This window comes from Bufo bufo, chromosome 9 (genome assembly GCF_905171765.1).
Source record: "Bufo bufo chromosome 9, aBufBuf1.1, whole genome shotgun sequence".
In the NCBI taxonomy this organism is placed as follows: domain Eukaryota; kingdom Metazoa; phylum Chordata; class Amphibia; order Anura; family Bufonidae; genus Bufo; species Bufo bufo.
The window spans coordinates 145,726,114-145,752,755 of NC_053397.1; the positions used below are offsets into that span (position 1 = coordinate 145,726,114).

Consider the following 26,642-nt stretch of genomic DNA (forward strand, 5'->3'; position numbering starts at 1 on the left):
TACATTTCAATGGAAATTAATGCCGGATCTGGCATTCTGGCAAGTGTTCCGGAATTTTGGCCGGAGAAAATACCGCAGCGTGCTGCCGTATTTTCTCCGGCCAAATACCGTAAGAGTGACTGAACTGAAGACATCCTGATGCATACTGAACGGAATGCTTTCCATTCAGAATGCATTAGGATAAAACTGAAGCATTCTTTCCAGTATTGAGCCCCTGTGACGGAACTCAATACCGGAAAACTTTAACGCAAGTGTGAAAGTACCCTTAAAAAGCGTAGAGACATTTTAGAAACTGGAGTTCAATGGATTGAAGGTTATGGGCTCTGTGCACAGATGTAATGCTTATTTTGACAGTGCACATTTTCATTTTCTGCTTTATGTACATGCTCACTCTCTTCAGTCAGACATTGCAGTGTACTGCTCAACCAGAACAGAGATTCACCCTTGTCTGTACATATGACATGGACTGAGATCAGCGGCAGTATTATTGGTGATCTTCATAGAGAGAGGTGGAGCATGGCAGCTGAAACAATATTCTTCCGAGTGCTGAAGATCCAGACACAGGATTCTTCCTATCTGCACTGTACTGTCATCCAGATGCTGGTAACTTTGTATATACATGACAAGGGGAAAGACAAAAGAAATCTCAGCACCATTAACATTGCCTGAAGATCTTGAGCCTTGAGACTGAGTGTATGCCTGGAGATGCACAAACTTCATACTTGTATCAATTGTACTAGCTTGTTGTAAAGCTGTACACAGGAGAGAGCTGACAGCAGCTCACATTTACAGCTGGCAGAGCTTGAGGGGGTCATCTGAGGGGCTGCACTATATAGACTGTGTATAAGCATTTTATAAAGATTTCTCTTTGGTCACTGTATTTGGAGAGAGAAGAACAGATTCCATATTTTGCAGAAGCAGGAGGATTTCCAGGCAGCTCTGTTCCGATACTCTTCACCCTGACTAAGGTAAGAGCAAGCAGTTTGCAGCACAGTTCCTTCTCATATTATAGGCAGGTTGATGATTTCAAAAGTAGCAGCTGATATTGTTAATCATGTATCTCACTTGTAATAATATACAGTATGTCTGCCTACTTTACTAGAGAGTAGTAGATCCCAAACTGCAGGACAAGTCTTGGAAACCTAAACAGCAAGACAATGTCATTCTAACCCAAGTTGACCACAGATATCATAGCTCTTCATCTGAGAAGATAAGTGACTATTGTAGCTTGTGGCTTCAAAACCTTATCCTTCAGTGGAAATGTTTATCAGCTACTCTTCAGAATTCATAGCAATAGTCAGGAGTGTACAATAATAGGAGTGACTTTCCAAGACACCATGTTTGCTTTCTAGCAAAATATTTCTTGACAGTTCCAATAATACCAGTACCTGATGGCAGTGGCGTGCCTAGGGTGTTTGGCACCCGGGGTGGGTCCTTTCTCTGCCCCCCCCCCCCCCCCCCGCCCCAATACTTGACCACATACCTCTTACATCCAGGGACATCTCCTGTCATGTAGACCTTCTCTTTCCTCTTCTCCTCCGTTAGACCGCCATGACATTCTTTCAGCTGCATCACGTCTCTACAGAGTTTGTAGCACAGACATGTTAGATTTCTCTGTTTTTCCATCAACCTCCCCATCCTGGTGTCCCCACAGTGTCATCCTGCTGCCACCCGCAATACTGTGGCCATTGTGTAGTGTTGATCACGAATATTCAAATTTTTATCGCGAATATAGGTAATTCGAAAATTCGCGAATATTTAGAATATAGTGATATATTCGTAATTTTGAATATTCGAGATTTTTTTATTGAGAATTTTTGTAATGCGAATTTTTATCGCAAATTTTTCAATTGCCAAGTAAAAACATGATTCCTCCCTGCTTCTTGCTTGTGGGCCAATGACTCATTGGCCCACAAGCAAGAAGCAGGGAAGAATCATGGCTTTAAATGGGAAAAATGATCAATATTAAAAAAAAACTAATATATAGCACTATATCGAATATATTTGTTTTTTCGAATATTCGTAACATTTTAAAACAAGAATATATAGCAATAGAGCGAATATTTGAAAAAAACGAATGTAGAGCAATTTAGCTAATATAGTGTTATAATCTTTGTCTAATAGTTGTAATTTTTTTCTCATCTGAAGTTCAGATTAGTTCAAATTTTTTTCCAATCTGAACTTCAGATGAGAAAAAATTTACTACTATTAGACAAAGAAGATTATACCACAATATTAGCTAAATTGCTCTATATTAGTTTTTTTTTTGAATATTCGCTATATTGCTATATATTCTTGTTTTAGAATATTACGAATATTCGAAAAAACTAATATATTCATTTTTTTGAATATTCGTAATATTCTAAAACAAGAATATATAGCAATATAGCGAACATATATATATATATATATATATAAAAAAAAAAAGAATATAGAGCAATTTAGCTAATTTAGTGCTATAATCTTCTTTGTCTAATAGTTATAATTTTTTTCTCATCTGAAGTTCAGATTGGAAAAAATTTACGACTATTAAAAAAAAGATTATAGCACTATATTAGCTAAATTGCTCTACATTTGTTTTTTTCTAATATTGTCTGTATTGCTATATATTCTTGTTTTAGAATATTACGAATATTCGAAAAAATGAATATATTGAATATAGTGCTATGACTCATTGGCCCACAAGCAAGAAGCAAGGAGGAATCATGTTTTTGCTCGGCAATTGAAAAATTTGCGATAAAAATTAGCATTAAGAAAATTCGCATATTACGCGATCATTACCTTGTTGATTTTTCGAGTAAAAAAAAAATCATAGAATATTCTACAAAATATTTGCGAAACATCGCGAATTCGAATATGACTACTGCTGCTCATCACTACCGTTGTGCCCCCCAATGCCCCAGTTACTATACTGCTGAAAAAATTGTGATCCCAGTAGACATAATTGGGGTCATTTATCAAACTGGTGTAACGCAGAACTGGATTTCCAAAAGAGCTGTCAAAAATGAAAGGTGAAATCTGATTGGCTGCTATGGGCACCTAAGCCAGTTCTACTTTACACCAGTTTGATATGTCCCTATAGTGCCTACAGCTATTATAATGTCCCCTAGAGTGCCCCCAGTAATAATAACACCTATATTGTGCTCCAGGTAATAATGCCTGTATAGTGTCCCCAAAAATAATAAATTTGCTCCTACAGTGCCTCCCCAATAACAACGCCCCGACGCTGCCCCATACAGTAATTTCGCCAACACTGCCCCCACAGTAATCCCCCCATAGTAATTTCCACCACACTGCCCCATGCAGTAATTTCCCCAACACTGCCCCATATAGTAATTTGCTTCACACAGTAGTTTCCCCCAAACTGCCCCCACACAGTAATTTCCCCCACACAGTAGTTTCCCCCACACTGCCCCATATAGTAATTTCCCCCACACAATAATTTCCCCCACACTGCCCCCACACAGTAGTTTCCCCCACACTGCCCCCACATAGTAATTTCCCCCAATAACAACTCCCCACAGTAATTTCCCCCACACTGTCCCCACACAGTAATTTCCCCCACACTGCCCCATATAGTAATTTTCCCCACACAGTAGTTTCCCCCACACAGTAATTTCCCCCACAAAGTAGTTTCCCCCACACTGCCCCCCACAGTAATTTCCCCCACACTGTCCCCACACAGTAATGTCTCCCACACTGTCCCCACACAGTAATTTCCTCCATACTGTCCCCACACAGTAATTTCCTCCATACTGTCCCCACACAGTAATTTTCTCCACACTGCCCCCCGCACAGTAGTTTCCCCCACACTGCCCTCCGCACAGTAGTTTCCCCCACACTGCCCCCCCACAGTAATTTCCCCCACATTGCCCCCATATAGTAATTTGCCCCCATACAGTAATTTCCCCCACATTGCCCCATATAGTAATTTGCCCCCACATAGTAATCCCTCCCATAATTATTTGCCCCTACATAGTAATCCCTCCCATAATAATTTGCCCCCACACAGTATCCCACTATGATATTTTTCCCCCACATGTCCTCCTGTGTTCCCCCACCCCCATGCCCCGGATATCCCCCATGTCGTCCCCCAAAGTTGGCACATAAACTTTAAAAAATAAAATAAAAAAAGCCCAAAAAATTTCATACTCACCTGCGCTTGCAGAGGAGAGGAAGGCGCACACACTTCACTGTACTGCTGTGTCCCGTCACAGGCGTACGCGATAGCGTTATCACGCACGCCTGCGCCAGGATTTCACTACTGCATAGGCCTCAAGCCTGTGGGCTTCAGCGCTCCAGCAATGAGCGCTTCCTAGGCACGCCACTGCCTGATGGCATTAGTTATATATTAATAAGCCCAACACTGCTCTCATAGGGAAAATTAGCTTTTACCAAACATACTGTTGTGCTAAGACTTTCAACTAATATTATTGAAGTAGTGATAATAAATCTGTTATAAAAATCCAGGTATTAGGAAGTCAATAATCTATTCAGTTATAATTCACATTATGAAAGAAAAAATAAAACTCTTGCTGCTGTCTATGTGGCAACTGTCATGTAGAACTCATGTGTAGTGTTGGGCGAGCATGCTCGAGTCAGTGTATTTAAATCTAATTCAGCCTCCATTTCTGAAAAGTTTCTGGCGGGATTCAAACTCACAACCTTCTACATTTCAGCCAAGAATGTTATCCACTACAATATAGAGCTGAATTGCCAGTTAAAAAAAAAATAACATATGAGACTTCTGCTGTATAGGAATACTTACTACTAGTAAGTATTCCTAAACAGCAGAAGTCTCATATTTATTTTTATTTTTTAAAGCAACTGGCCATGCAGGTCATGCATAGTGGTTAACATTATTGGCTGTATTGTAGAAGGTTGTGAATTCGAATCCTGCCAGAAACTTTTCAGAAATAGAGGCTAAATTAGATTTAAATACACTGACTTGAGCATACGTGATATTCGGCCAAGCATAGTGATGCTCGAGCTGAACTGGTGTTCAGCCAAGCATGCTCGCCCAACACTATACATGAGTTCAATACTATAGAGCTGCATGGCCAGTTGCTAAAAAATAATAATAATATATATATATATATATATATATATATATTTATTTAAGACTACTGCTATATAGGAATACTTACTAGTAGTAAGTATTCCTATACAGCAGAAGTCTCTTTTTTTTTTTTTGGTAACTGGCCATCCAGCTCTATAGTGTAGTGGATAAGATTCTTGGCTGTAATGTAGAAGAAGGTTGTGAGTTTGAATCCCACCAGAAACATTTTTAAAAATAGAGGCTAAATTAGATTTAAATACACTGGGTGTCCCCAAGCACTGACTCCATATGTGGACATATATATGGAGTCAGAGCAGGGCAGGGACTCCTAAGCAAATTAGAGTCCCGACACCCTCCCCTCTTTAGAGCAGGAGGTGCCTGGTTTAATGCTCAGGTTCTCTGTAGAGCACCTGAGCATTGGGAAGTGTTCTACTCGAGCACACGAGCACTTTGTTGCTTGACCAACACTACTCATGTGTATAAACTAGAGACCTAGTAACATTACATTTTCAGTAGAAATATTTTTAGTTATATGTCAAATATCTCTGCTATATTTTATAAAATTCTAATATATCTTAAGCTATGTATGCATTGCAAACGCTGGCAGCCTGTCCTGCCAGAAGAACAGACCACCGGAGTTCACTGTATTGGCATAGCCTGATAGGGCAGGGTACAGGCAGATCCCAATGACTACAATGGGATCCGATGGGGAACCAGTCGCTTTCCAGCATAAATACTGGCTTTTGGGACAAAGATAGTACTTTTTTATGGACAAAAATAGTACTGTTCTATTAGGGGCGGCCACTCCATTCCACAAAATGAGGAATGCAATCTGTGGATCATTGTATTGCTTGGGAGCTCTTGTCCGCTCCGATCACGTGGTGCAGGGTGGGTGTGGCCACACCTCTGATGGGAGGAGTCTAGGATTTAAATGCCTTGTGTTTCGGCTCCCGCTTCACGGCCACACTAGTGCCGGAGCACTGCCTCCAAGTGTATGGTGTATGAGGGGGGGGGGGGGGGTAGCGCACTACTACTTTGAATAACAACTCCAGAACGCTATACTTCCATGTAGAGCTCCTGATTGCTACAAAGAAACGTGGAGCCAGTACAATATGAGTTCATAGCATAGATAAGAAGTGCTATGTTAACCCATGACTGACTGTTGAGTGGATCCCAGCCGCACACCACCTGCAATAATATACAGCAAGAGTGGAGCGTTTGCGGGCTGAGGATCACATTACCAGAAGAGGGTTATGCAGTCAGAAAATCAGGGTCATTATAGGCATATTTGAGCCCTATGGGGTGCAAGATATGCCCTACAGTGAGCCAGAACTTGCATTAGTGGTGATAGCTGCATACCCTGAAACTAGGGACGTAGATGCTATATATGTTTTGCTGTGGGTGTATAGTAACTGACCATCCGCAGTCCTCATCACCACAGATCCAGGTCCCTTCTTTTCTTTTTTGTGTGTTTTTCGTCTAGTTCTTCCTATTTTTACATTTATTGATTTGAATGAAAACTTTTTTGTTTTCAATTTTAGCATCCCATATACCAGATTTTATTGTGTAAAATAAGGTGACGCAAATTCGATTTGGCTATAACAGCCTCTATGAGATTGTAATAAAGATACCTCTGCATCGCCTACGATGTCTGCTTGAATCCTGCTGACAGCACCAAGTAAGCAGTTCTCATCCTTCTTTTATTTGATGTCCTTATTCAGCTCTGTGGATGGAAATATAAAAAAAAGTTATGGCTGTCAGAAAATTGCGATGCAAAGAAAATTCAGATTTTTTCAAAGGTTTTTATTATTTTAAAAATAGTTAAACAAAAATAAAAGTATACAAGTTTGGTATCACTGTATTTGTATTGAGCCAAAGAATAAGAACATCATGTTGTCACGCTGGACAGGATACAAGATACCACAGAAAACCACAAACAAGTGTCTAGGCCAGAAGCTGGGGATAAAAGGTCACCTCCTTACAAATACCTACCAGCTCTCCCTAGACTACTGTGCCCACGTTCAGACCCTGAAGGTGGGAATAAACGTGCCCCCGTGCCTAAGGCTGAAGATACCCTAAAATCCCTAAGATGGTGACAGGGGAAAAGAGACAGCCTGCTTCCTCAGGACCTGGAGGAGGCAGACGTCTCCCTAACAGCCTAGACAGAACACACAAAAGAAAACCAAAACCAACTTATCTTGTCACAGAGCAGAAATGGCAAATCCTTCCTTCCTTCCACAGAGCAAGATTGAAGCTATAACCCGCATGGAACACTGGGAAGAGGCGTGATTTAAACTCCTACAAACGACCCCACCCAGAGCACCTGAAGGGAGGCGGATACAGCTCAACTCCAAAACAAAAACAAAAAACTACACATGTGCTGCTAACCTGGCAGACCTCTGCACATATTCTGAGCAGGGCATGACAGTACCCCCCCTTCTACGGGTGACCTCCGGACACCCCGGCCCAACTTTATCCGGGTGGGATCTGTGAAAAGCCCTCACCAGTCGGCTGGCATTAACATCCACAACCGGAACCCACATCCTCTCCTGAGGGCCGTATCCCCTCCAGTGTACCAGGTACTGAAGGGAACCCCGAAGAACACGTGAGTCGAGAACCCTAGAGATCTCGAACTCAAAATTTCCATCAATCAGAAAAGGGATAGGAGGCAATGGCGATGGTTCCACCGATTTCACATATTTCTTAAATAAAGACCTGTGGAACACATCATGGATCCTCCAGATCTGTGGAAGATCCAGACGAAACGCTACTGGATTGATCACCGCAGATATTTTGTAAGGTCCAATAAACCTTGGACCCAGTTTCCAAGATGGTACTTTCAGTTTAATATTTTTAGTAGATAACCACACCAGATCACCCACACACAGGTCCGGACCAGTCATACGTCTCTTGTCAGCCATTCGCTTGTACCTCTCACCCATCCTCTCCAAATTCTCTTGAATCTTCCGCCAGATAGAGGACAAGGCAGAAGAAAATCTCTCCTCCTCTGGCATCCCAGAGGAACTAGTCTCAGAAAAGGTACCAAACTGAGGATAAAAACCGTATGCGCCAAAAAATGGCGACTTACCCGTGGTCTCCTGCCTACGGTTATTCAAAGCAAATTCAGCTAGTGATAAGAATGAGGACCAGTCCTCCTGGTTCTCAGCCACAAAGCACCACAAGTATGTCTCCAGGTTTTGATTAGTACGCTCTGTCTGTCCATTCAACTGCGGATAAAAAGCCGAAAAAAAAGCCCTCCAAAATCTGGAAACAAACTGCGTGCCCCTATCAGAAACCACATCCGAGGGAATGCCATGTAATTTCACGATGTTATCCACAAAAACTTGAGCAAGAGTCTTAGCATTGGGCAGACTAGCTAATGATACACAGTGAGCCATTTTACTGAAACGGTAAACAACCACCAAAATCACAGTTTTCCCAGAGGAACTTGGCAGATCAGTAATAAAGTTCATAGACAAGTGCGTCCAAGGACAAGATGGAATAGACAAAGGAAGAAGTGAACCAGAAGGTCGAGTGTGAGCAACCTTTGCCCGTGCACAGGTCTCACAAGCTGCTACGTAATCCTCAACACTCTTACGTAACCCGGGCCACCAGAACCTCCGGGAAATCAGATCAAAAGGTGGACTTGCCACCGGGATGTCCCGCAAGAACAGTATCGTGATGATGCTTGAATACCCTGTATCGCAATTCAGCAGGAACAAACAACCTACCTGGGGGACAAGAATCCGGATCCTCCTCCTGGGCTCCCAACACCTCCATCTCCAACTAGGGGTACAGAGCGGAAACAACCACCCCATCAGCCAAAATTGGAGCAGGATCCTCTGAATCACCTCCCCCAGGAAAACTACGAGACAATGCATCCGCCTTGACGTTCTTAACCCCCGGGCGAAAAGTAACCACAAAGTTGAACCTAGTAAAGAACAGTGACCATCTAGCCTGTCTAGGATTCAGACGCTTGGCAGATTGCAGGTAAGCCAAGTTCTTATGATCAGTATATACCGTAACGGGATGAGACGCCCCCTCCAACCAGTGACGCCATTCCTCAAAGGCCAATTTGATGGCCAGCAATTCCCTATCTCCTACATCATAATTCCTCTCGGCGACCAAGAGCTTCTTGGAAAAAAAAAAAAGAACACGGACGCCACTTGCCAGGAGATGAACCCTGCGACAACACTGCTCCAACCCCCACCTCTGATGCATCCACCTCCACCACGAATGGCTGAGACACATCAGGCTGCATCAGAATGGGAGCAGACGCAAAACATTTCTTAATAGCCGAAAAGGCCTGCAATGCCTCATCCGACCAGACATAGAAGTCAACGCCTTTCTTAGTCATATCGGTCAGGGGTTTTACAATGGTAGAGTAGTTCAAGAAAAATTTTCTATAATAATTGGTAAACCCCAAAAACCGCATCAAAGCTTTCTGATTCTCCGGTCGGTCCCATTCCAGAACCGCCCGGACCTTTTCGGGGTCCATACGAAAACCAGAGTCAGAAAGCAGGTAACCCAGAAACGGAAGCTCCTGAACAGTAAACACACATTTCTCCAATTTGGCATACAATTTATTCTCCCGAAGGATCGACAAAACCTGTCTCACGTGATCCTGATGAGTCTTCAGATCAGGAGATTAAATTAGAATGTCATCCAAGTAAATTACAACGAACCTTCCCACAAAATGGTGGAAAATGTCATTGACAAATCGCTGAAACACTGCTGGCGCGTTAGTTAACCCAAAAGGCATAACCAAATTCTCGAAATGACCCTCGTGTGTGTTGAAGGCCGTTTTCCACTGATCCCCCTCCTTGCTTCTGATCAGATTGTAGGCCCCTCTTAAATCTAACTTGGAGAACACCATGGCTCCAACAATCTGATCAAAAAGGTCAGAGATCAAAGGAAGGGGATACGGATCATGGACCGTAATGCGATTCAATTCCCGGAAATCCAAACAGGGTCTAAGCGATCCATCCTTTTCCTAACAAAGAATAACCCAACTGCAACCGGAGATTTAGATGGCCTAATATGACTTTTTGCCAAACTCTCGGCAATATACTTCCGCATGACCTCTTTCGGGTTGAGAAAGATTGTATAGCCGAGACTTTGGCAACTTAGCCCCTGGGATGAGATAAACCGGGCAATCATATTCACGATGAGGAGGCAAATCCTGAGCCCCCCCCTCCACAAATACATCCGCAAAATCAGAGAGATACTGGGGTAAAACCGTAGTAGACACCCCAGAGAGAGACAGTTGTCCGAACAAAATTCACTCCAACCAATGATCTGCCTTGCCTGCCAATCTATAGTAGGGTTATGTTTTATCAACCACGGTAACCCTAAGACCATAGGAGCGGGCAAGTCCTTCATGACAAAACAAGAAATAATCTCAACATGTGAATCACCCACCCTTAACTGAATACCATGAGCAATATGAGTGAGACTCCTTTGAGAGAGAGGGGAAGAATCGATTGCGAACACCGGAATCTCTCTTTATAAAAGGTGCAAGTACTTAGGCCCAGATTTTGAAGAAAAAGATAATCAATAAGGTTTACCCCAGCACCACAATTAAGGAATACTTCAAAATTAAATTTTCTTGAGTCTAGCGCCACCATAGCTGGAAGGAGAAAACGAGTATTGCAGGGAGATTGCATACTTGCTTGCTCCAGCAGCCCATTCACACTACCAAGAGTCAAGGATGTTTTTTTTTTCTCTTTATGTAAACCTCTTTGTGGTTCTTTATCATCAACATGCGATTTAACAAAAGGACAAGCATAAACAAAATGACCACTTTCTCCACAGTAATAACATAGCTTATGCAATGTCCTAAAGTTCCTATTACCAGAATGGAACAACACCTGACCTAGCTGCATGGGTTCCTCCCCTACCCCAGGATTATATGTCATAATACTCTGGGGAACTGGTGGGACGAAACCACTCCCAGAGGGCATCCCTCGCGTGGAGGGGACCTTACACCTCTCTCTAATGCGTCTATCTAACCGTACAGCCAAAGACATAGCATTCTCCAATGTATTCGGGTACTCATGAAAAGCGAGGGCATCTTTTAATCTCTCAGACAACCCCTGACAAAACTGACTACGAAGCGCGGGGTCATTCCACCCAGACTCCGTAGCCGATCTCCTAAACTCAACACAATACACCTCTGCAGAATGTTCTCCTTGTAATAAAGTACGCAACTTAGATTCTGCCATCGAGATCCGATCTGGGTCATCATAAATTAATCCCAAGGCTTTAAAAAATTCATCCACCGACTGGAGGGCCAGAGAACCGGTCGGCAGAGAAAAGGCCCAGGACTGCGTGTCCCCTTTAAGCAGGGAAATGATTATCCCTACTCTCTGACTCTCATCACCAGATGAAGACGGACGCAGCTGAAAATACAGCTTGCATGACTCTAAAGCGGATAAAATCATCCACACCCCCAGAAAACCGATCAGGGAGAGCAACCTTAGGTTCAAGGCTGGACTGACTCCCACCAGCAGAGCCATGAAGTAGAAAATTCTGACAAAGTGAAACTGCATTGGGGAGGTCAGCTACCTCCCAAGTTAATTCCTGCATGCGATCAACCAACGAATCAATTGACTCCATCTTAAAGCTGCTGAGAAATGGCAGTCTAGGTTTTGGTGGGTTATAATGTCACGCTGGACAGGATACAAGATACCACAGAAAACCACAAACAAGTGTCTAGGCCAGAAGCTGGGGATAAAAGGTCACCTCCTTACAAATCCCTACCAGCTCTCCCTAGACTACTGTGCCCACGTTCAGACGCTGAAGGTGGGAATAAACGTGCCCCTGTGTCTAAGGCTGAAGATACCCTAAAATCCCTTCCTTCCTTCATAACCCGCACAGGACACTGGGAAGAGGCGTGATTTAAACTCCTACAAACGACCCCACCCAGAGCACCTGAAGGGAGGCGGATACAGCTCAACTCCAAGACAAAAACAAAAAACTACACATGTGCTGCTAACCTGGCAGACCTCTGCACATAATCTGAGCAGGGCATGACACATGTCATTTTTAGCACACAATGAACGCTGTGATGTCAAAACCCCAAAAACCTTGGTAGAATTTTGAATTTTTTATCAATTTGACCCCACAAACAATTTTTTTCAATTTTTCCAATAACACATGGTAAATTAAATGGTACCCTTAAAAAATACAACTTATATCCCAAAAAATAAGCCCTCATATGGGGAGGAAAAAACAAATGCAAAAACAAAATCGGGAAGGGGTTAATTTCTCTATTTTCCCGCTGTGTTTATTCACTATTTGTCAAAATAGTAGTGGAAGCGAGCACTCACTCTATGGCAGTTACTCAGATTTAATATATTTCTTCATTAAAAATAATACATATTCAATATAAAGTAGCTAAAATACAATCAATATACTGTAAAATACAATAGCACATAAAACTAAATGGTCGACCATAAAAATGACACTATTAGGATAATCGCAAATATCATTCAATGTCAGCAATGGAAGTAATAATAGCTATGCCTGGATGAATATGGCGTGAAAAGTTCTCAAATGCTGTCCTGAAGTGACAAAAATTGGTGTTGAAAAAATTAGGTAGGAAAATTATATCCTGATTCAGGATTGTGCACATACAGTAGTGTCCATAAAATGTGAGGAAAAGTAATAAGTAGGTATAAAGGCAGTGTGCCTAAAAGGTGTATTTAAAGGTAAAGAAAGGGACACCTGTTGGATCCCTGCACATTCGTGCACACTGGTATGCTTGTAATATTTCCTCTAACAAGTAGGGGCGTCCGGATCAATGCATCAACTCATACACTTGTCCGCATCAAATGCTATTGCTGTTGTCTGTATTCAGCTATTAGGTAATTAGTTTCTATAGAAAGTCTCTAATATCGGCCAGGCACTTACCTCTAAATAGAGGATGGCCTTTGCTGTTTGAGGAGAGAGTTGTCTTACCTCCTATGATTTGTTTGGAGATCTCTTCCTTGGCTAAGTCCAGGTAATGCACTGGAGACGCCGCTCCGTCTTCACAGCTTGCAGGCTCTGACAATCTAGCCCGATCTCGCGATGTTATGAGTTGGACTTCCGTCCGGTCTCTGTACTCACTTTGGGGGATATTTGGGGCGATTCAATTGTCACAAAGTTTCGTTCTTCAGTTTAAAAGTTTTTCTTTATAGCATGGCCATGCAAAGATTCTTTCAGCGGAGGTTTCAGCAGAGTGTCTGATATACCAGACGCGTTTCGGGATGATTCCACATCCCTTCCTCAGTGGTCCTCAGTGGACACTCTGCTGAAACCTCCGCTGAAAGAATCTTTGCATGGCCATGCTATAAAGAAAAACTTTTAAACTGAAGAACGAAACTTTGTGACAATTGAAATTGCCCCAAATATCTGAGTGAGTACAGAGACCGGACGGAAGTCCCACTCATAACATCGCGAGATCGGGCTAGATTGTCAGAGCCTGCAAGCTGTGAAGACGGAGCGGCGTCTCCAGCGCATTACCTGGACTTAGCCAAGGAAGAGATCTCCAAACAAAACATCATAGGAGGTAAGACAACTCTCTCCTCAAACAGCAAAGGCCATCCTCTATTTAGAGGTAAGTGCCTGGCTGATATTAGAGACATTCTATACAAACTAATTACCTAATAGCTGAATACAGACAACAGCAATAGTGTTTGATGCGGACAAGTGTATGAGTTGATGCATTGATCCGGACGCCCCTACTTGTTAGAGGAAGTATTACAAGCATACCAGCGTGCACGAACGTGCAGGGATCCAACAGGTGTCCCTTTCTTTTCCTTTAAAGGGTTTCTGTCACCCCACTAAAGTGATTTTTTTTTTTGGGCTAGTTAAATTAGTTATATGGCGATATCTGAAAATATAATAGTGTTCCTTACTTTGATCCAGCAGTTTAGTCAAAAAACGAAGTTTTATCATATGCAAATTCGGTCTCTACCAGCAAGTAGGGCGTCTACTTGCTGGTAGCTGCTGCAGAAATCCGCCCCCTCCTCTTGTTGATTGACAGGGCCAGCCGTGATCTCCTCCTCCGGCCAGCCCTGTCGGCATTTCAAAAATCGCGTGCCCGTGTTGAATCTCTGAGATGAGGAGGCTCGTCTCCTCAGAGCTCCCTCAGTGCATCTGCGCCGATGACATCATCGAAATAGAAGACGTCATCGGCGCAGGCGCACTGAGGGAGTTCTGAGGAGACGAGCCTCCTCATCTCAGAGCGCCTGCGCAGATTCAACACGGGCGCGCGATTTTTGAAATGCCGACAGGGCTGGCCGGAGGAGGAGATCCCGGCTGGCCCTGTCAATCAACAAGAGGAGGGGGCGGATTTCTGCAGCAGCTACCAGCAAGTAGACGCCCTACTTGCTGGTAGAGACCGAATTTGCATATGATAAAACTTCGTTTTTTGACTAAACTGCTGGATCAAAGTAAGGAACACTATTATATTTTCAGATATCGCTATATAACTAATTTAACTAGCCCAAAAAAAAAAAATCACTTTAGTGGGGTGACAGAAACCCTTTAAATACACCTTTTAGGCACACTGCCTTTATACCTACTTATTACTTTTCCTCACATTTTATGGACACTACTGTATGTGCCCAATCCTGAATCAGGATATAATTTTCCTACCTAATTTTTTCAACACCAATTTTTGTCACTTCAGGACACCATTTGAGAACTTTTCACGCCATATTCATCCAGGCATAGCTATTATTACTTCCATTGCTGACATTGAATTATATTTGCGATTATCCTAATAGTGTCATTTATATGGTCGACCATTTAGTTTTATGTGCTATTGTTTTTTATATTGATTGTATTTTAGCTACTTTATATTGAATATGTATTATTTTTAATGAAGGAATATATTAAATCTGAGTAACTGCCATAGAGTGAGTGCTCGCTTCCACTACTATTTTGACATGTCCATTGCATTGAGGCGGGGTGTCCTCAATTCTAGTTTGTAGCACCGTACCACCCGCTATCAGCAGTGAGCCACTTCATTTAATTGACTATTTGTTTACACTGACTATTTCATCCTGTATCTGGTTCTCATTAGATTTTTCTCTCAATGGGCCAAATGTACTCCACACCCCTCTCGTTCACACCTGAATGTACTCTAAGAAGTACAAACCGGATTCCAAAAAAGTTGGGACACTATAAAAATCGTGAATAAAAACTGAATGCAATGATGTGGAGGTGCCAACTTCTAATATTTTATTCAGAATAGAACATAAATCACAGAACAAAAGTTTAAACTGAGAAAATGTACCATTTTAAAAAGGGAAAAATATGTTGAATCAGAATTTCATGGTGTCACCAAATCCCCAAAAAGTTGGGACAAGGCCATTTTCACCACTGTGTGGCATCTCCCCTTCTTCTTACAACACTCAGACGTCTGGGGACCGAGGAGACCAGTTTCTCAAGTTTAGAAATAGGAATGCTCTCCCATTCTTGTCTAATACAGGCCTCTAACTGTTCAATCGTCTTGGGCCTTCTTTGTTGCACCTTCCTCTTTATGATGCGCCAAATGTTCTCTATAGGTGAAAGATCTGGACTGCAGACTGGCCATTTCAGTACCCGGATCCTTCTCCTACGCAGCCATGATGTTGTGATTGATGCAGAATGTGGTCTGGCATTATCTTGTTGAAAAATGCAGGGTCTTCCCTGAAAGAGATGACGTCTGGATGGGAGCATATGTTGTTCTAGAACCTGAATATATTTTTCTGCATTGATGGTGCCTTTCCAGACATGCAAGCTGCCCATGACACACACACTCATGCAACCCCATACCATCAGAGATGCAGGCTTCTGAACTGAGCGTTGATAACAACTTGGGTTGTCCTTGTCCTCTTTGGTCCGGATGACATGGCGTCCCAGATTTCCAAAAAGAACTTCGAATCGTGACTCGTCTGACCACAGAACAGTCTTCCATTTTGCCACACTCCATTTTAAATGATCCCTGGCCCAGTGAAAACGCCTGAGCTTGTGGATCTTGCTTAGAAATGGCTTCTTCTTTGCACTGTAGAGTTTCAGCTGGCAACGGCGGATGGCACGGTGGATTGTGTTCACTGACAATGGTTTCTGGAAGTATTCCTGAGCCCATTCTGTGATTTCCTTTACAGTAGCATTCCTGTTTGTGGTGCAGTGTCGTTTAAGGGCCCGGAGATCACGGGCATCCAGTATGGTTTTACGGCCTTGACCCTTACGCACAGAGATTGTTCCAGATTCTCTGAATCTTCGGATGATGTTATGCACAGTTGATGATGATAGATGCAAAGTCTTTGCAATTTTTCGCTGGGTAACACCTTTCTGATATTGCTCCACTATCTTTCTGCGCAACATTGTGAGAATTGGTGATCCTCTACCCATCTTGGCTTCTGAGAGACACTGCCACTCTGAGAAGCTCTTTTTATACCCAATCATGTTGCCAATTGACCTAATTAGTGTTAATTGGTCTTCCAGCTCTTCGTTATGCTCAAATTGACTTTTTCCAGCCTCTTATTGCTACTTGTCCCAACTTTTTTGGGATTTGTTGACACCGTGAAATTTTGAATCAACGTATTTTTCCTTTAAAATGATACATTTACTCGGATTAAACGTTTGATTTGTCATCTACGTTCTATTACAAATAAAATATTGACATTTGCCATCTCCACATCATTGCATTCAGTTTTTATTCACAATTTGTTTAGTGTCCCAACTTTTTTGGAATCCGGTTTGTATGTCCTGGCCCTGAACATCAAAGAAAGCATGGGGGTGTCTTTACTCCATAATCCCACCATTTTGTAATGCAAAGCCCGCAAATGAAAGGGTGGCTTTATCCTGTATTCCCTTTCCTGCACCATAGCCTGAAGAAATTTGGCTTGTAGCACGATCACTATGATGTCTATGAGGAAGCTAAGTATATATGGCTCTAAGGTTTGAGGCGCCTTACCTTAGGCAAACGCTCAGAAGGGGAGGTATTTATCATCTCCATGTCTTCTGGCAAATCACAGGAGGAGGGCCTTTAATCCCGTGCGCTCCTGGAAATGAGACACCTCCGGATGGGAACAATCCGCAACATTTAACAAGCGGGTAGGAGCAGCCTAGGGCTTCTAACGATTCCCGAAGCAGCAGGGGTACCTGTGAAGTTACTAGACCTGTCAGGACTTACCACTTGGTCTTACCCTGGGTACCTATGGATATATATCACCGGGTGTAGGCCATTAGTATTCAATGTCCGTATGAAGACAGTCCGTATGAGGGGGAAGAGAACAAGAGCTGTGAAAAAGCACACTTTAAGTAAGTTACTACATTTTGGTTAAGTGCAATGGTTAAGTGCAATCATTTTGAACAGTGCATAAATTCACATTGTGGCACCTGGAAGGATAATATACACAATGGGCAGGATATCTTGAACGTTACATAACAGTAAACAGGTACAATAGTGCAAAATATTAAATAGCATGAGGATTGAGTGCAAGCTTTTATTGTCACTACCAGAGCTTTGGGACGTTCTCACAGCTCTGTTTCTCCACCCCTGTGATGATGTCACTACTAGAGCTGGGAGGCGTTCTCACTACTCTGTTTACTTCTGGTTTCTTTCACCACAGCTGTCCTTCATGTGTTTGATTTCCCTCTCTTTATATCACCCCTCCTCCTATGATAGGATGTGGATTATAGTTCTCACTTCAGTTGTGGCTCTTGCTTTGGTTTCTTCACTTGTAGCTATCAGTCCACTGGACCTGTCTTCTGCTGCAGCTAGCACTCCGGATTTTGCCAGCCTGTCCTTGGATCCGTCTTCTCTGCGGCTACAACACCTTCAGCTAAGTCTGCAGACATTGTTGTATTCCTGTTTGTTTTCTGACTGGATCTGAGGTGGCCACGGTTCCCTCCATATACTGAGTAGGGCACTGGTGGCCGTGCCCCTTCCACTATTGTAGGGGTTACAGGGGTCATTAGTCTTAGGCACGTGGGCATGCCTCGTTCCGCCTTTTGGATCCGGGCATGTGCTTTAGCAGAATAGGGAAAGCGTTGAGGGTCGGACAGGGGTCACCCTTTATCCTCCCTAGTTCTGGGTCCAGTCAGTTGCTCTGTACTGTGAATTACTATCGTTGCTCACATACACCCGTGACATTATAATCCACCAAAACCGTCCTTTTTTGACATGGATCCGCTTTCTGACCTGGTTGACCGCATGCAGGGTCTTTCTTTGGAAGTAGCGGATCTCCGTCAATCTATGACCCAGCTTCAAGCATTGGGCCCTGCTCCGGCTCATGGAGTCTGTTGCGAGCCAAAAGTCTCACTTCCGGAGACGTTCTCCGGGGGCAGTGAGAATTTTGTTCGTTTCAGAGAGGCATGCAAACTCCATTTTTGCTTGTGTCCTCACTCTTCTGGTAATCAAGAGCAGAGGGTGAGGATTGTCATCTCCCTGCTCAGGGGTAATGCTCAGACTTGGGCTTTTTCGCTGCCATCAGGGGATCCCTCCCTTCGATCCGTGGAGGGATTTTTTGTGGCCCTGGGGCAGATTTATGATGACCCGGATCGTGTTGCTCTGGCCGAATCTAACCTACGTGTTTTATGCCAGAACAAACGGTCTGCGGAGCTTTATTGTTCTGAATTTCGGAGATGGGCAGCTGATTCGGGTTGGAATGATGCTGCACTCCGGAGTCAGTTCTGTCATGGTCTCTCGGAGAGATTAAAAGATGCGTTTGCTTTCCATGAGAGACCAACGTCCTTAGAGTCTGCCATGTCATTGGCGGTACGCCTTGACAGGCGTCTAAGAGAAAGAAACGAGACCTCTCTGTCCAGCCATTGTCAGTCTAGGGGCAGTGGTGCGGACTCATTCAGTGTGCAGGGGCCTCATCCTGTCTCGCTCCCCTCTGAGGAGGAGCCCATGCAGCTAGGTCGACTTGCCCCTGATAAAAGAGGATTTAGTCCTCAGAGTATGGTATGTTTTTGTTGTGGGGGCATAGGTCATTTGGCTAATGTTTGTCCGTCTAGGAGATTCTTGAACCGTACTAAGAGCGATAATAAGAGAAAAATCTTAAAAGGTAAATCATCAAGTTCTGCTTCATCTGCTACTTTGGGCAAAGTTGATGTAGGATTTGATGCTTTTCCTCTGACCTGCAGTTCCCGTTTTCTCCTGTCTGCCAGGGTGGCGCTAGAGAGCAAAGTCATTTCTTGCGAGATTTTTGTCGATAGTGGAGCGGCCGTCAATCTTATTGACACTCAATTTGTAGCCATGCATGGTTTTCAGGTTTGCACATTAGATAAAGATATACCTGTTTTTGCTATTGACTCTGCTCCACTCTCACAGAGATCTCTGAAGGGCATTGTTCACAATATCCGGCTAGCTGTAGGTGACACTCATGTGGAGGATATATCTTGTTTTGTCCTTAACGGATTGCCGTCTCCTCTAGTTTTGGGGTTACCCTGGCTCACTAGACATAACCCCACTATTGATTGGCAAGGAAGGCAAATAAATGAGTGGAGTGATTTTTGTAGAGAGAATTGTCTCACAGCGACTTTTGCAGAGGTGTCTACTAAAACGGTGCCATCATTTCTCTCTGATTTCTCGGACGTGTTTTCCGAGAGCGGTGTTCAGGAGCTACCTCCTCACCGGGAGTTTGACTGTCCCATTAACCTCATTCCCGGCGCCAAGCTGCCAAAAGCACGCCTCTACAATCTCTCACAACCGGAAAGAATCGCAATGCGAACTTACATCTCCGAGAGTCTCGAAAAGGGGCATATTCGTCCCTCAAAGTCACCTGTGGCCGCGGGTTTTTTTTTGTTAAAAAGAAAGATGGCTCTCTGAGACCTTGCCTAGATTTTAGGGAGCTGAACCGTATCACGATTCGCGATCCCTATCCCCTTCCTCTGATCCCGGACCTCTTCAATCAAATTGTTGGGGCCAAGGTGTTTTCCAAATTGGATTTGAGAGGCGCGTACAACCTGGTCAGGGTCAGAGAGGGGGATGAATGGAAAACGGCCTTTAATACCCCTGACGGGCATTTCGAGAATCTCGTTATGCCTTTCGGCCTGATGAATGCTCCGGCCGTCTTTCAGCATTTTGTTAATAGTATTTTCTATCATTTAATGGGGAAATTCGTATTGGTATATCTTGATGATATTTTGATTTTTTCCCCTGATGTTCAGACCCATCAGGATCATCTTTTTCAGGTTCTGCAGATTCTGCGGGAAAATAAATTGTACGCCAAGCTGGAGAAATGTCTTTTTATGGTATCGGAGATTCAATTTCTGGGTTTTCTCCTCTCTGCTTCTGGTTTTCGCATGGATCCCGAGAAGGTCCGTGCTGTACTTGAGTGGGAGCTTCCTGAGAATCAGAAGGCATTGATGCGCTTTCTGGGTTTTGCGAACTATTACAGAAAGTTCATTTTGAATTATTCCTCTGTTGTCAAACCCCTCACTGACATGACAAAAAAGGGGGCGGATTTTTCCTCTTGGTCGGAGGAGGCGCTTGCAGCCTTTTCTAAGATTAAAGAGAATTTTGCGTCTGCTCCCGTCTTGGTGCATCCCGATGTTTCCTTACCTTTTATTGTTGAGGTGGATGCTTCCGAGGTGGGTGTGGGTGCGGTTTTGTCCCAGGGCCCTTCCCCTGCCAAGTGGCGACCCTGTGCCTTTTTCTCTAAAAAACTCTCCCCAGCAGAGAGAAACTATGATGTGGGAGATAGGGAGTTGTTGGCCATCAAGTTGGCTTTCGAGGAATGGCGCCATTGGTTGGAGGGGGCCAGGCACCCTATCACCGTTTTTACCGACCATAAGAATCTGGCATACTTGGAGTCGGCCAGGCGTATGAATCCGAGACAGGCCAGATGGTCTCTGTTCTTCTCCAGATTCAATTTTGTTGTTACATTCCGACCTGGGATAAAAAATGTGAAGGCTGATGCTCTCTCTCGCTGTTTTCCGGGAGGAGGAAACTCCGAGGACCCGGGTCCCATTTTGGCGGAGGGGGTAGTTGTTTCTGCTCTATATTCCGATTTGGAGGCCGAGGTCCAGGCTGCCCAGACTGAGACACCTGCCCGTTGTCCTTCTGGGAAGTTGTTCGTGCCTCCTGAGCTACGTCACAAACTCTTTAAGGAGCATCATGATACGGTTCTTGCTGGTCACCCCGGGAGTAGAGCCACGGTGGATCTCATTGCTCGGAGATTTTGGTGGCCGGCTCTTCGTAAGTCGGTGGAGGGTTTTGTGGCTGCTTGTGAGACGTGCGCTCGCGCTAAGGTCCCTCGTTCACGGCCTTCAGGTTCCCTTCTCCCGTTACCCATTCCTTCCCGTCCTTGGACACACCTGTCCATGGACTTTATCACGGATCTTCCTCGTTCCTCGGGGAAGTCGGTGATCCTGGTGGTGGTGGACCGTTTTAGCAAGATGGCTCATTTCGTACCTTTCCCTGGTTTACCCAATGCTAAAACGTTGGCGCAAGCTTTTGTCGACCATATTGTTAAATTGCACGGCATTCCCTCTGATATTGTTTCCGATAGAGGCACGCAGTTTGTGTCCAGGTTCTGGAAGGCTTTCTGTTCTCGCCTGGGGGTTCGGCTATCCTTCTCTTCTGCTTTTCATCCGCAGTCGAATGGTCAGACTGAGCGCCTCAATCAGAATCTGGAGACATATTTGCGCTGTTTTGTTTCAGAGAACCAGGAGGATTGGTGTTCATTTCTCCCTCTTGCTGAGTTTGCTCTGAACAACCGTCGTCAGGAATCTTCTGATAAGTCACCATTCTTTGGTGCATATGGGTTCCATCCGCAGTTTGGTACATTCTCGGGAGGGGCTCTTTCTGGTTTACCTGAGGAGGAGAGATTTTCCTCGTCTTTGTCTACCATTTGGCAAAAGATTCAGAGTAATCTTAAAAAGATGAGTGAGAGGTATAAGCGTGTGGCTGATAAGAGACGTGTGCCTGGTCCGGACCTGAATGTGGGTGATCTGGTGTGGTTGTCTACTAGAAACATTAAGTTGAAGGTTCCCTCCTGCAAATTGGGTCCCAAGTTTATTGGGCCTTATAAAATCTTGTCAGTCATCAATCCTGTTGCCTTCCGTCTTGATCTTCCACGGGTTTGGAAGATACATAATGTATTTCACAGATCTCTCTTAAAACCATATGTCCAGCCCACGGTACCCTCCTCTTTGCCTCCTCCTCCGATTTTGGTTGATGGCAATCTGGAGTTTGAGGTTTCCAGAATTGTGGACTCTCGCATGGTCCGCGGTTCTCTTCAGTACCTCGTTCATTGGAAGGGTTATGGTCCTGAGGAGAGGATGTGGGTTCCGGTGTCGGACATTAAAGCCACTCGCCTCATCAGGGCATTTCATAGGGCTCATCCTGAGAAGGTGGGTCCTGGGTGTCCGGAGTCCACCCGTAGAGGGGGGGGTACTGTCACTACCAGAGCTTTGGGACGTTCTCACAGCTCTGTTTCTCCACCCCTGTGATGATGTCACTACTAGAGCTGGGAGGCGTTCTCACTACTCTGTTTACTTCTGGTTTCTTTCACCACAGCTGTCCTTCATGTGTTTGATTTCCCTCTCTTTATATCACCCCTCCTCCTATGATAGGATGTGGATTATAGTTCTCACTTCAGTTGTGGCTCTTGCTTTGGTTTCTTCACTTGTAGCTATCAGTCCACTGGACCTGTCTTCTGCTGCAGCTAGCACTCCGGATTTTGCCAGCCTGTCCTTGGATCCGTCTTCTCTGCGGCTACAACACCTTCAGCTAAGTCTGCAGACATTGTTGTATTCCTGTTTGTTTTCTGACTGGATCTGAGGTGGCCACGGTTCCCTCCATATACTGAGTAGGGCACTGGTGGCCGTGCCCCTTCCACTATTGTAGGGGTTACAGGGGTCATTAGTCTTAGGCACGTGGGCATGCCTCGTTCCGCCTTTTGGATCCAGGCATGTGCTTTAGCAGAATAGGGAAAGCGTTGAGGGTCGGACAGGGGTCACCCTTTATCCTCCCTAGTTCTGGGTCCAGTCAGTTGCTCTGTACTGTGAATTACTATCGTTGCTCACATACACCCGTGACATTTATGTTGCAAACATTTGATAAAAATAGTGCAAATTTTATAAGTGCAAGGATAGGCTCAACAATAACTTGAGTCCTTATTCCTGGAAGTGCTTGTAGTAGAATCCTCTGGAAATTTATAAAAGTTCTTTGCAATCCAAAGGGCAAAAGTTAATTGTAATCCAAAGGGTTAAAATATTTAATAGTAGCAACAGGCTATCAAGTAACCTGAGAAAGGGGATAAAACGGTTAACTTGGAGATGAAGGGGTGAAGTGCTGATGGGGGGAGTCCTAACTGACATGACCATCTGGATGAGGACAAACAATGGCAATCTGGAGCAAAAGGGTTAAAAGCACACAACAATGCCAAACAGGTCCTCACCCGTCAGGTAGCAGTCCACGGAGTGGCTCCCAAACAATGTCACTGTAGATTTTTTAGTAATGGGGACACCTTACAAGTAGGTGTCCAGCTCCTCATCGCTGCTGGAGCTGCTAAATCTCATCAGAGGATGTTCCAGCCTCTGCTGGTAGCTGAGGGTAGTGTTAGTAGTGGTGCGCCACTGCCCTCTACCGGTTGCTGTAGGGGTTGGCTGTGCAGACAGCCTGGTGAATGCTGCAGTTGCTTGCCGCAGCCGGTGCAGGTAGTGGCAGAATCTCTGGCTGCAACGGTTCAGGGAGGCCTGGAGAAGATCGTGAAGACTGCTTCCTGGGCAGCATATAAGGCGGCATAAAACACGGCCGCACCTTGGGATTAAATGTCAGCACACTGTTGTTAATTTGTCCCACCCTCAGGGTTGGTGGCGGTGACAAGTCCGGTATTAAAGGAGCAGGGGCTGGTTGAACCTTCTCCTTGAAGAGCAGGCCGCCATCCGGGGTTTTCTGCAAACAACGGGTCCTGCCCACAGAGCCTGGATCTTCCTGCCAGGTCTCTGGGGTAATGGCAGGAGAAAGTGGCTTCTGTAACAGGATGACTCCTGCAGCAAAGAGTCCCTGCATGGAACGCATGGGTGTGTATTTCACCTGTTCCCCAATATACAAATTATGCCTTTCCTGGAGCAAATAGTGTCTCTTCACGGCCTACAAACACCTCAGTCTCAGAATAATTGTCCTGGAGGAACCCTACACCTCTCTCCACAGAAAACCATAAAACCGTGCCGGTTCTCCTGGTCAACTTGGGGTCTCCTGACTGGGGGGTATCAAGAACTTGTTTAACCCATTCTTCAACCGCCGACTTGTATTCCCAAGCGGTCTGGGCAAAGGCCGTGATCTCATGAGGGACCTCCGGATTAAGGCTGCGGAGCTGGGCGGCGGAGTGGAATCACCAGCCGCCTCCGCCGCACCAGTAGGTGGCTGTGGCTTTACGGGCCTAAGACTGATGGCGGGTGCTGGAGTTTCTGGACGTGGCGGTGGGATGGACGCGGACGGGGCCTGGGCCTCAGGGAGCGGGGTTGCTCCTACCTGATGACACGGCCGGGCGGCAGGTTCCGGTGTCCTCTGGTCACGGTTCTGCACCTCCATCTTCGACTGCACCACGGGCTGGATGCTGGCTTCAGCAGCGACGGCCCCTGCGGTGGATGACTCGACGTCCAATTCCATCTGTATGGTTGCGTCGCCTTCCGCGGGGGTCCTTGTGTCAGCGGAGGGATCCACGGCCTCCGGGAACTTAATCAGGTCCTGGCTCTCCACATCAGGGATCGGGGCTTCAGCGGCGGCCTTCTCAGACTCCTCTGGGATGCTGGACAGGACAGGGGATGTCGAGTCTTTGGGCACGGAGGGATCCACTGCCTCCAGCCTGGTACCAAAGGTCGACGGTCCACGCTTCTACATCAGCTGGGAGACCTGAATCTCCAGCGGTTGTTCTGGGTATACGTCTTCTCCGCCGATGGACATTTCGTTCCACCTGGGACGCGGGTAAGCCATGCGTGTTGCTCTCCTGCACACACTGATCACCAGAACTAAGGGAGGGGCGTAGAGGGTGGAGTCTTTATCACCTCGGGCCAGGTCAGTAACAAGTTCATGGAGGGCGTTCTCTATTTTTCCTGCTCCTGAAGGGGCGTATTCGACATCTTCGCGCCTTTCTGTAGGGGGTGTCGCTAGATTTTCCCGCTTCTGGGGGGCGTAGACAGCATTTTCACGCTCCTGAGAGGGCGTTCTTTTGTTTCTTTGTTCTTTGGCATGAAGATGAAGCGCCATTTTAAACGAATATGGCGAATTCCACAATATCGAATTAACACCTTGAATACTGTATCGCACGCCTAGCGCTTTCTTGGCACAGCAATACAAGTAAGAAAGTCACTTATTTTTTTTTTGCGATTTTTGCACAATCTTCAGCCCTTATTATACTGTGAAACATGCGGTTTTAAGTCCGTTTTTTGCGCACAATTGGATGCAGTTCTGTTGGATGGACACACAATTCAATTCGATCCTGTTCGTGACGCCACTTGATGCTATGAGCAGGACACTGGGTCAGTGGGCATGCTATGCAGTGGGTCAGTATATATGTGTATAAGTTCGTGACGCCAGTTGCAGCTTGCGCAGGTACTGTAGCAGGGCCCTTTAAGATGGTATAGGCTCACGTACCAGGTGAGGAATGCCAGAGGGGGATATTGTCTCTGTATAGTGTCAACGGTGTCTCCTACCTGAGGTACGGCTGGACTCCTGTATCTTGGCTCACATGCAACAAATTGAGTGCTGTTAATAGGAGTAATGGAGGAATGATGGAAATCCACACAGATCATAGGGTCCAACTTGTCTTTACTTGGTGATATGATATGCAGCTTTTGATCCAAGTATACAGCAATAGTCTAGAGCCCCAGCAGGTATTGGCAATATGTGGCAGGAATTTATAAGTATTCTGCATCTCATCATACGCCTATTAGAATCTGGCAGGTATCTATCTTCTGCTCTGTCTTGAGTCTGATTGGTATGGGCCTGACTAGCGGAAGAGGTACTTATCTTCTCTTGGTTTTTGGATCTTTACTTACAGGACTGCTCGCAGGGTATGGTAGTTTCTTCCTGGAGATCTGATAGTTCTGTGAAGGGCTGCTTTCTCTGTCCACGGTTGAGGTAAGGAACTCAGGCTGGGAAGGTTGATCTTGGGCCTCAGCAGAGGCTTGAATCCTTGGTTGGGGTCCCTGTTTCTGGGAGCTCCTACTAACACAGCCTACCCCGGCAGGGGGTGGCTCACACACCGACTAGAACTTTCTTTCCTCCTCCTGAAGTAGGATGTGGGAACATTCCACTCCTCCTCATGTAGGGGAGACTAGACTGGACTATTCTAGGTCTACTTACATATTGCTGCCACCTGCTGGTGTACATGGAAATTACAGCAAATACATATTATACAAATGCAATGTCAGATTACACAGGATATTAACACATTTATACTTTAACATCATATAGCAGGGTGACAGAGTTTTAGTGACATACTCTGGGATGTTACACACCTAACAACATTATCTCTGCTTCTCCTTACTGCTGCTAATAAATCTCACAATCCAGGCCCTGCTCAGCAAATTCCCCCTATTAGTTCTCCCTCCCACTACTGATCTCCCTAGATAAACTTTTAAAATC

The 26,642-nt window shown here is 44.9% G+C and overlaps 1 protein-coding gene across 1 annotated transcript in view; it reads left to right on the forward strand.

Moving 5' to 3' along the window:
- The first annotated feature begins 498 nt into the window (after positions 1–498).
- LOC120978795 (GTP-binding protein Rhes-like) overlaps positions 499–26,642 on the forward strand; it is a 196,799-nt gene continuing 170,655 nt past the window's right edge. Inside the window, exon 1 of the mRNA XM_040407143.1 lies at positions 499–968. The gene's annotated coding sequence lies outside the window, so the exon portion shown is untranslated. The remainder of the gene's footprint in view (positions 969–26,642) is intronic.